This window comes from Neofelis nebulosa, chromosome 11 (genome assembly GCF_028018385.1).
Source record: "Neofelis nebulosa isolate mNeoNeb1 chromosome 11, mNeoNeb1.pri, whole genome shotgun sequence".
Lineage (NCBI taxonomy): Eukaryota > Metazoa > Chordata > Mammalia > Carnivora > Felidae > Neofelis > Neofelis nebulosa.
This window is the reverse complement of record NC_080792.1, coordinates 84,179,337-84,188,382: the sequence shown is the minus strand read 5'-3', so window position 1 is coordinate 84,188,382 and position 9,046 is coordinate 84,179,337. Positions and strand designations below refer to the sequence as shown.

General features: G+C 50.5%; 1 long non-coding RNA gene across 1 annotated transcript; it reads left to right on the top strand.

Moving 5' to 3' along the window:
• The first annotated feature begins 1,214 nt into the window (after positions 1–1,214).
• LOC131489306 (uncharacterized) lies at positions 1,215–2,068 on the top strand. The gene is made up of 2 exons (XR_009250479.1): positions 1,215–1,298; positions 1,907–2,068. It is a non-coding gene; the product is annotated as an uncharacterized LOC131489306 (long non-coding RNA).
• Positions 2,069–9,046: the final 6,978 nt, after the last annotated feature.

Below are 9,046 nucleotides of genomic sequence, written 5' to 3'. Positions count from 1 at the left end.
CTCTCTTTTGGAAAGCCATTATGCCCACGTGATTCCCCTCAAAGCCTTTCTGGAGGATTTTGTTTTGACAGGAGGACATTAAGGGGTTGAAACTGATAGCATAAGCACATCACTTACACACTTTGATCATATCGGCCCATAATTCTGCTAGAGAAAGTCTTGTATATATTAGGAAGGAAATTAATTTTATGGCTGCTGTGGCTTTGCTGGTTAATGGCCCAGCAAGTCGACTGGCCCCAGCAGGCCAGCAACGGGAGGAGGACTCAGGGCTCTGCCTCCCAGGCTCACCGTGCACCGCTGGGGAGGACGATCCCGGAGGGGAAGACCAAGCGGGGTTGGGGTGGGGGGAACACTAGCCAGCAAGAGCCCCCCCTCCGAGGTGCGGGACGCGGTGGCTGCCACCTGTCACCTCTGCCCTAGCCTCTCGCCAGGCTTGTCCCAGCTGAGATGCGCCTGGGGCTCTCCCTGCAGGACGCGGGCTTGCCCCAAGCCCGGAGTACACGTCACAAGCTATCGGGCTTGAGAGGAATTCAAATGCCACAGCGCGGGACAGCTGGATGGTGAAACGGTATCGTGCATGTGCGTGCATCAGGAAACCACGCTAGAGAGAAGAAAGGAATTTAAACAGCGGGGGTGACCTCTCCCAGCCGGTTTCTCCATCCGACCACCACTCTGCTCCAGGAGCACTCGCCCCAAAGTGGGCACACTGTGCCGGATGGGAACAAGGGCTCCCGGGGTTCTTCTTGGCTCCCGTGCACCGAGTAGGATTCCGGGGCGGGGGGTGGGGGGGGGGGGGTGGTGACAGAGTTTAGTACAACCTGGCCCTAGCCGGCCACTTCATCTGATCACTTCCAATGAAGAAACACCAAACTGTCCTTAGATCTGAGGGACAATGAGGTATCAAGGCATATTTCAGGGACGTGTGTGGGCTTTGCCTTTCTGGGGGATTTTAGAACTTAACTTTCCCACCAAAGGTCACTCCGTGCACTTTCGACAAATGAATTCAAGTCGATTTTTTTTCAGCCGTGACAACCATCCCCAACGTCTTCATCGGGGCGGAGGGGTGGGGAGCGGGGGGTTACCGTGGAAGCTGGTGATGGGTGCGTGGGGCTACCTTAAGCCACTCCGTTGACTTTGTGTATGTTTGAAAGCTCTCATCATAAAAACTAAAGAAAAACACGTCAGGCTGATCTTACAGTGACCTCATCTCCATGCTCTTGGCGTTCTAGAACGCTCGCCGGAGACCGGGAGAAAGGGAAGGATGGCTATCTCCCAGCAGGAATCGAGCGGGATTCCTAGTAAGTGTTGAAACGTAAGAATGTCATTCATCACAAGTGTTTTGTCTTTGTTGCTGGTGAACGAAAGGAGGGAGGGCTCTCTGGCATAGAAAGAATGCCAGAAGACAAGGCATGAATTTTGTCGGCAGGTGACCGGCGTTCAGACCCCAGTTCCGTCACTGTGGGCCCCGAGGCCAGTGGCCTGACCTCTCCAGGGCTCTGTTTCTCTATCTGCAAAACAGGGACCATCACGACTGGACAGGGTGGCAGCATAACTACCCGGGGAGAACGCCGGGCACACCCCAGGCTAACAGCCGCCACCGGCCACGCGGGTACACGCTTTACCGCTCAGCGCGGCTTCTGTGTCCGATAACTACACTGCGACTTCCCTCTGGGCAACAGAGCTTGCTCCCACTTCCAGCCCACGTGGCTTCGGTGCTGTGCACTCCGCCCCCCTCCCCCGTGAACACGGCCGTGTGACTCAGGATGACCAATCACCGCCCCCTCTTCCTGCCTTTGGGATTGGCTGGCTGAGACCATGTGACCCGATGAGAGCCAATCAGGCTGATGCATTGTAGACGGTCGCCGGATCTTTTAGCGGAGGAGCGTGTTCTCCTGGTGCGTTGCAGGTGAACACAGGGGCCTCGAGTTGCCGTCAGCCGCTGGGGAAAGCCAAGGCGGGGAGTTTGAACGTAGGGAAACAGAAAGAAAGCCCCTAGATGAAGCCATTCCACAATCCATCAACTTTTTCAGCTACGCCAGCCAATAAATTGCCTTTGGGGCTTAAGTCAGTTTCTGGTTTTCTGTCATTTGCCATGGAAAATCCCATGGGGGGCAATTGCTGTTGCCTTTATTATTATTATTGGTGAGACTAGCCGATTTCCGTAGCTATTATATGAAACTTCTCCCTGAGCTGGTGCCCTTTGAGATCTGTTATTCCAAGATGATGTTATTCACCCCCAGCTTTGTGATTTGTGGCCCTCGTCACCAGTGTCATTGCTGCACCACGCGTGAGCACAAAGACTCTGGTCTGACACTGCGAAAGCGGGGGAGAAGGGACGGCACCCTGCCAAGCAAATCCCCCGAAGGCCCAGTGCCCTAGCAGGACCCCTAGTGTGTGCCTAGTGGGGTGGTGAGCCCAGACATCCCCCAACACACTTTGGGGTAGGCACGGGGGCTGTTTATGCTCCTGGAACTTCAACGAGGCAACAAAAGGGCTAAGAAGCCCTTGACCCGTGTGCACTACAAGGCCCCGGAACCTCATCCGGCCCACATTCCAGTTATCGGTTGCCACATAAATCATCCCAAAATTAGTGGTGTGAAACGACAATCGTTTCATTTGGCTCACAGATTGCCCGGGTCAGGAATCCAGACAAGGCGCAGTGGGGATGACATCTCTGCTCCCCAATACCTGGGGCTTCGGCTTGGCAGACAAATGGCCACTGGTGACTTGAACAGCTGGCATCGCCTGGAAACATCTCGATCACGTGTCTAGTGCCTGGGTTCGGGACTGGAATGCCAGGCTCAGCTGGGACTGTCAGCCAGAGCACCTGCGTGTGGCCTCTCCGTGTCGCTCGGGTGTCTCCCAGCATGGCAGTTGGGTTCCAGGAGGGAACAGCTAGGGAAGAGGCATTTCAGGAGAATGAGGTGCAAGCAGTGTGACCTTTTTGGGCTTCCGTTGGTTACAAATGGGTCACCGCGGCCTACAGGCCTCTTTGGAAAATACCATTGACCGTGGCCCACAAGCGCTACCACCAACAGCCTCGGGTAGACCTTACACCCAGCGTCTGCCGAGAATTGATCATGTGACAAGTGCTGTGCTCAGCAGTTTATACGCACGGTCGTATTTCATGCTTACCATTCCATGAGGGCAGCTACTGTCTTTATGCTCCTATAACAACGGAGGCAGCCGAGGCTCAGAGAGGGTAAGTGACTTGCCCAAAGTCACCCAGCCAGGACGTGGAGGAGCTGAGCTCAGACCAGCCGCGTATGGGTCCAGCTCTATTGTTTGTGCCATGCGGTTTTGCCTACAACTTCCGTTTTCCTCTTCTGCCCGCCCACCCGTGTCCCCGCTCTGCTTGTTCTCAAGAAATTCTTCTGTTTTTCGAGAAAGATCCAGCTGTCTCTTTTTGCCTGATTTCATCCAGAGGCATAGAGGTCAAGAGCACCATCTGTACTCTCCCAGGTGGAGGGGGGGACTACATCCCCATTTAAAAGATGGAAAAACCAAGGCCTGGAGAGGGAAAACAACCTGTCAAGGTCACCCCCAAGGTCACCTGGCTCAAATTACCGATCAGTCCATGGATGGCACATCATCGTTGAACAATACCTAGACTGGGCCTTCTTGGGTTATATGAGGGGAGGGTGCCTGCTGCCCCCCTTTGTCTCACCCTGGCCAGTCTTTCTACCCCTTGTCCCATTGGAAGATTCCCTCTGTCTCCAGTCAGGCTGCTCCCAGAGTTGTCAGGCACATAAATGATGGGCGTCCTCGGCCCCTGTTTCTTCCCATCTCCTCCCAATCTCCTTTTCCGCTAGCCCGCACTGGCCTCAGCCTCCCAAGTTATCTCGTCCCCTCCCCAGGGGGGATTATGGCACATTCAGAGAGTGTCCAGCACTGAGAAATGTTTACACGGAGATTAGCATTTATCTCTATACTTTCAACCTCTCTTTCCATGCTCAGTGCTGCTGTCTGCATCAGGACGGCCCCCAGAGATGGGAGCCCGCCAGGCTGGGGCCGCCTCCCTGGCATCCGGGTCCACTGAACCCCTTTTCCCACCATCTTGGGGGGCGGTGCCCCTATGCTGGTCTCATTCAATCCCTGAAAATCCTGGGGTTCCTCGGGTAAAGGCCAGAGCCTCCCTGAAAATATAGGTCTAGAAAGTGGGCTCTCACCAGACACCGAATCTGCGGGCACCGTGATCTTGGACTTCCCGCCTCCACAACTGTGAGAAATATTTGTTGTTTATAAGCAGCCCAGTTTATGGTATTTCGTTATAGCAGCCCAAACAGACTAAGATGTCATGATACGTAGTGAGAACTACCCACAGGCCAGGCACTGTGCCGAATGCATTTCCAAACGGTGTCTTTGCAAGCATCCTGCTGGGGATACTATCATGTTGCCTCTATATAGAGGAAAACACAGAACCCCGTTGCCCAAGGCAACCTACCAAGTTGGTCTTAAGCTTGGCTTTAGAGGCTGGGCCCTCCCGTTCTCCTCACCTGCCAGGCCTGTGGTCAGCTGAGAGCAGCTGTGTGCTAGGCTGGTGACTTCCACAGTGCAGTCTCTGGAGCGCTCGGGGAACTTGCTAGAAATGCACACTCCCGGGCCCCTCCCTGAGTCAGAAATGCCGGGGCTGGGGGCCGGCACTCGGAGTTTTAACAAGCTGCTTGGATGATTCTGCTGATTGGAAGTTTGGGAATCCCTGCTGTAGTCTTGGGAGACCCCAGACTCCTGGAAATCGGTGACCTCAGCGAGAGGTCACAAGCCTGTCCCGGCAATGCTCTGGGCGGGATTAAGGCACAGAAGACAGAGAGAGGAAAGAAACAGTGAAGACAAGGGGGAGAAGAAAAGGAAGTTTTGGGAAGAAGGTATGAAGCTATTTATTCCAGAAAGTTTCAGGGCTTTCTAGAAAGAGAATAAAGAAGGGTCAGCCAGCATTTTACTGAGCTCCTTCTCTGCACAAGCACAGAGGTGGGGCTGGATGTGAAGCAGGGAACTGGATACAGTTGCTGCTGTAGGGGAAGTCCCAATCAAGTAAGGGACAAGGACTCCAATAACGGAGATTGGGCGGAGGCCATCGCCACCTTACCGATGGAGGCTGGGCATGACCAAAATGATCAACGTAAAGGACCATTTGGGAAGATGCATCCTTCCAACCACAGCCCATGCCATGCATGCAAATGCCTTTGTAGAACCTGTGTCTCAAAGTGTATGTGTGACATCATGAAATGCAGACCACACAGTACAAATCCGTATATGGACTACTTCCTCCACTAACAAGAATATCGTGTTTGGGAGAAGAGAACAAAGCACCTATACGTTCCCTTATGTTATCAATTAGTCTAGGGATTATGAGATGATTGGCCATTTATGTTTTTTAGTTTTGGAGCTCTCCAATATCTTTGCATGGAGTGTGTATGCCGTTAGAAATAAGATTTGTGAGGGGCGCCTGGGCGGCTCAGTCGGTCGGGAGTCCGACTTAGGTTCAGGTCATGATCTCACAGCTCGTGAGTTCGAGCCCCGCGTCGGGCTCTGTGCTGACAGCTCGGAGCCTGGAGCCTGCTTTGGATTCTGTCTCCCTCTCTCTCTGCCCATGACCCATTCGCATCCTGTCTCTGTCTCTCTCAAAAATAAATAAACATTAAAAAAAAAAGAAATAAGATTTGTGAAAACAGAATAAATATTTCTCAGTAACATGGATGGTAAGGAAAGCGTTTAAGCTGTCGGGCAATACAAAGAAGATTGTTTTAAAAGACAGTAATAATCACAACACAGTGTGCCCAGAATGGCCCCATGGCTTAGTGTTTACCTAAGCAGACAGTGCGAGACCTGAAGGGGATCTGGCCACACCCCCGGGTCATCCCCTTCTCCTACACACATGTCGCCCACCGTTGACAGTTCCTGCTCTTTATTCTTAATGTTGCTATACTTGGCTTACGCAGGGGTCTCATCCCTTAAAGATTTACTTTTCCTGGGAAGCCAAGAAAGCCCAAAAAATTTGTTTCTACTGTTCACAGAGAAAAGGAGAAAAAAAACCCAGAACTTTAGGCTTACGTGATGAGGTAGAAATGGGAGGGTTGTGTCTGAGTCATCATCAGCTGGAATCAATTGGGGGCAAATATTTTGTGTCCCTCGTTCTGATTTGAGGGTGGAGGGGAGAGCATCATATAGCCTGGTGGAGGGCATCACAGAAACTCAAGAGCAACATCCATTCATTTGGCTTCAACGGAGGAAAAAGTGTCTCGGGCAGGCTGTCACCAACACAGCCCACCCCCTTTTCTTTCTGTTGATGTCCCCAGTGTCCCAAGCTCCCCTGGTCACTCAGGGATTCCAAAGCTGGGGGAGCGGGGGAGAGGCTCATGCTCTAACAGCCCCCACCCATCTGATGGGACCCAGCTGCCCAGGGGAGGGGAAGGCACATTAGATAAGACAGTCAAACAAAGGCTGGGCTTTGTATATTTGATTTGTCTGACCCAATTCCCAGGCCCCACAGGGATGGGTTCATAGCTGGGGGATGGGGTGAGGTAAAGGGCATGGTTTCCATCTTTCTTCCCAGTCTTTCAGGAACATTGGCCCCCTCACTGGAACCACCCATCCATCTGGTTCCATAGGCCAATGGACCTGAGTGTGAATGCTGATCATGACTCCGTGTGACCCTCACCTCTCTGAGACTCAATTTCCTCACTACGTAAAACGGATCCAATAATCATGTCTTAAGGCATATAACACCTTGCAGGCAAGATGTGGTTAACACCGTGTCTAGTGGATTCTTATCTTCCTCTACGCCCCCTTGCCTATGTGGGAGGGAAGTCGAGGTACTTGGAACCAAGCCAAGCTGACAATTCACTGTGTCCTGTGGCCTCTTCCCCTGATTGCCCAAAAGCATGTCAGGGGGTCAGATTTAGCCTGACCCATGCAGGAGTGAAGACCACTGCCCGGGTCCTGTGGGCTTCCTCCCTCAAAACTATCGGCTTCTGCCCAAGACTGGTAAAGCAATACAACCGCATGGGTATGAGAGGGAGAAATTGCAAGAAAAACTCAAAAACACGAGAACATGAGTACATTTTGTCAGACCTGAAATTCAACCAAAGGAACTCAGAAAACACAAATATCTTTCATTGTGAGGAAGGCCTTTTCATGGAGTATAACATGACCCTTATTCTTAGAAAATTAACTCACAATGGCTTTGAAGTCAAGTTTTACTTTGATATTTAAACATTGTTAGCAAGCTCCTACACGGACAAATGGTATTCAGAGCAAGTAGGTGTATCATTTGTATCATTTGTACCAAAAGAGGTTAACAAACATTGAACTCACGAAAGAACTAGAAACCTATGAACATTTGAACGCCAAGGTCCGAATCTCAGAAACTTAAAAGTTACGTAAACGCATTATAATCGTTTTCTCTTTAAAAATTGTATTCACGACACTTACCAATTTTTTTTTTTTTTTTGAGTCCCCCTCCTTCCTAGAATGCCAAGTGTGAGGGGGACAGATTCCTGGTCTGTTTCATTTCACCTCCCTATCCCCAGCACCTTGGACAGCGCTTGGCACAATGCAGTTACTCAATAAATATTGGTTGTATGAAAACTCAGTCATCTGCTTCTGAACCCCTTTCGTCTAGCGATGTGTTGCCCTCCTATGTTTCTGCCAACCCACAGATTGAAGAGGTGTGGTGTAGCGGCTCATCTTTGAGCCTTGGGAATCAGGGATCCTACCACATACCAGCAGTGTGACTTGAGGTCATTGACGTCACGTCTCCGAGCTTCAGGTTTTTCCGGCTTATTTTGAAATATATGATCCCTTCTAAAGAGCATAACAAATATATATGAGCACCTTACAGAGCAATGAGAAAAGGAACACCGGGGAAACAGCATTAGCAATAATAACAAAAATAATAATTAGCATTAAGGTCCCAGTGCCCCTCCTTCATTGCATCCTTCTTCCTCCCCACCTCCACTGAAAAGTAACCCCTACCTGGACTATTCTGGGGGGAGGGGAATTGTTATCTTGCCTTTATTTACTGTTTTGTCATACCTCTGCATCTCTAAACAACACATTGTCTGTGTTTTTACCAATGTTTGCATTTTATAGGTATAGACATGAGCTGTTTATGATTCTCTGTGAGTTGTTTTAGATCAAAATTATGTCTTTCGGAGTCGTCCATTTTGAAGTATGCACCTGAAACTTATCTATTTGTCACTGTTGATTGGCCTTCAGGAATGTGGGTGTACCACACTTTACTTACCCATTCGGCTTATGAGGGACCTTGGGGTTGACTCTAGCTCATCGCCTCACACACGATGCTCCTGTGAGCACTGTCACATGTGTCTCCCAGAACACAGCTACAGGATTGTGTCCAAGGCATGGCCAAACATGGAATGGCTGGTCCACAGGGTGTGTCCATCATCAACTCCAGGAGGTAAGGCTACACTGTTTTCCAAAGTGGATTGTACTGGTTTATGCTCCCATCAACACTGGAGGAGCCATGCTTGTTTGGGTGCATTGCCTCCTGCCTCAAAACTTTCTTATAATAATTTCATGCCATAGTATCTATAATTTCATGCCATAGTATCAAGACAGACAGGGGAGGTCTGTCTTAGGCCCAAGATACTTTTTCAGGGGCAGCAAGGGAAGCCTTCACGGTTGGCCCACACTGCCTGAATGTCGGAGAACTGTCCATAGAGTCAATTAGGAACAGTGTGCCCAGCCAGGCCCTCCATAGATGTTGACTGAATCAATGAGGGAGGACTGAACGGACAGAGGTTCTCAACTGGAGGACCCATAGGTAGCACTAGGTAACATTTCTCAAGCGCTTAAATTAGTATAAGCTTTATAAATATTGCCTCATTGATCCTTTTGAAGCCCTACAAGGCAGGTACCACCATGATACCTACTTGGCTGATGAGGAAACCAAGACAGAAACGATGTAACTCATCCAGGGCCATGTGGCAAGTAGGGTTACTCTCGAACACATTGCACCACCTTTCTCCCCATCAGAACAGAAGACTGACTCTCAGGCCAAGACAAAAATGGAGAGTTGTGAACT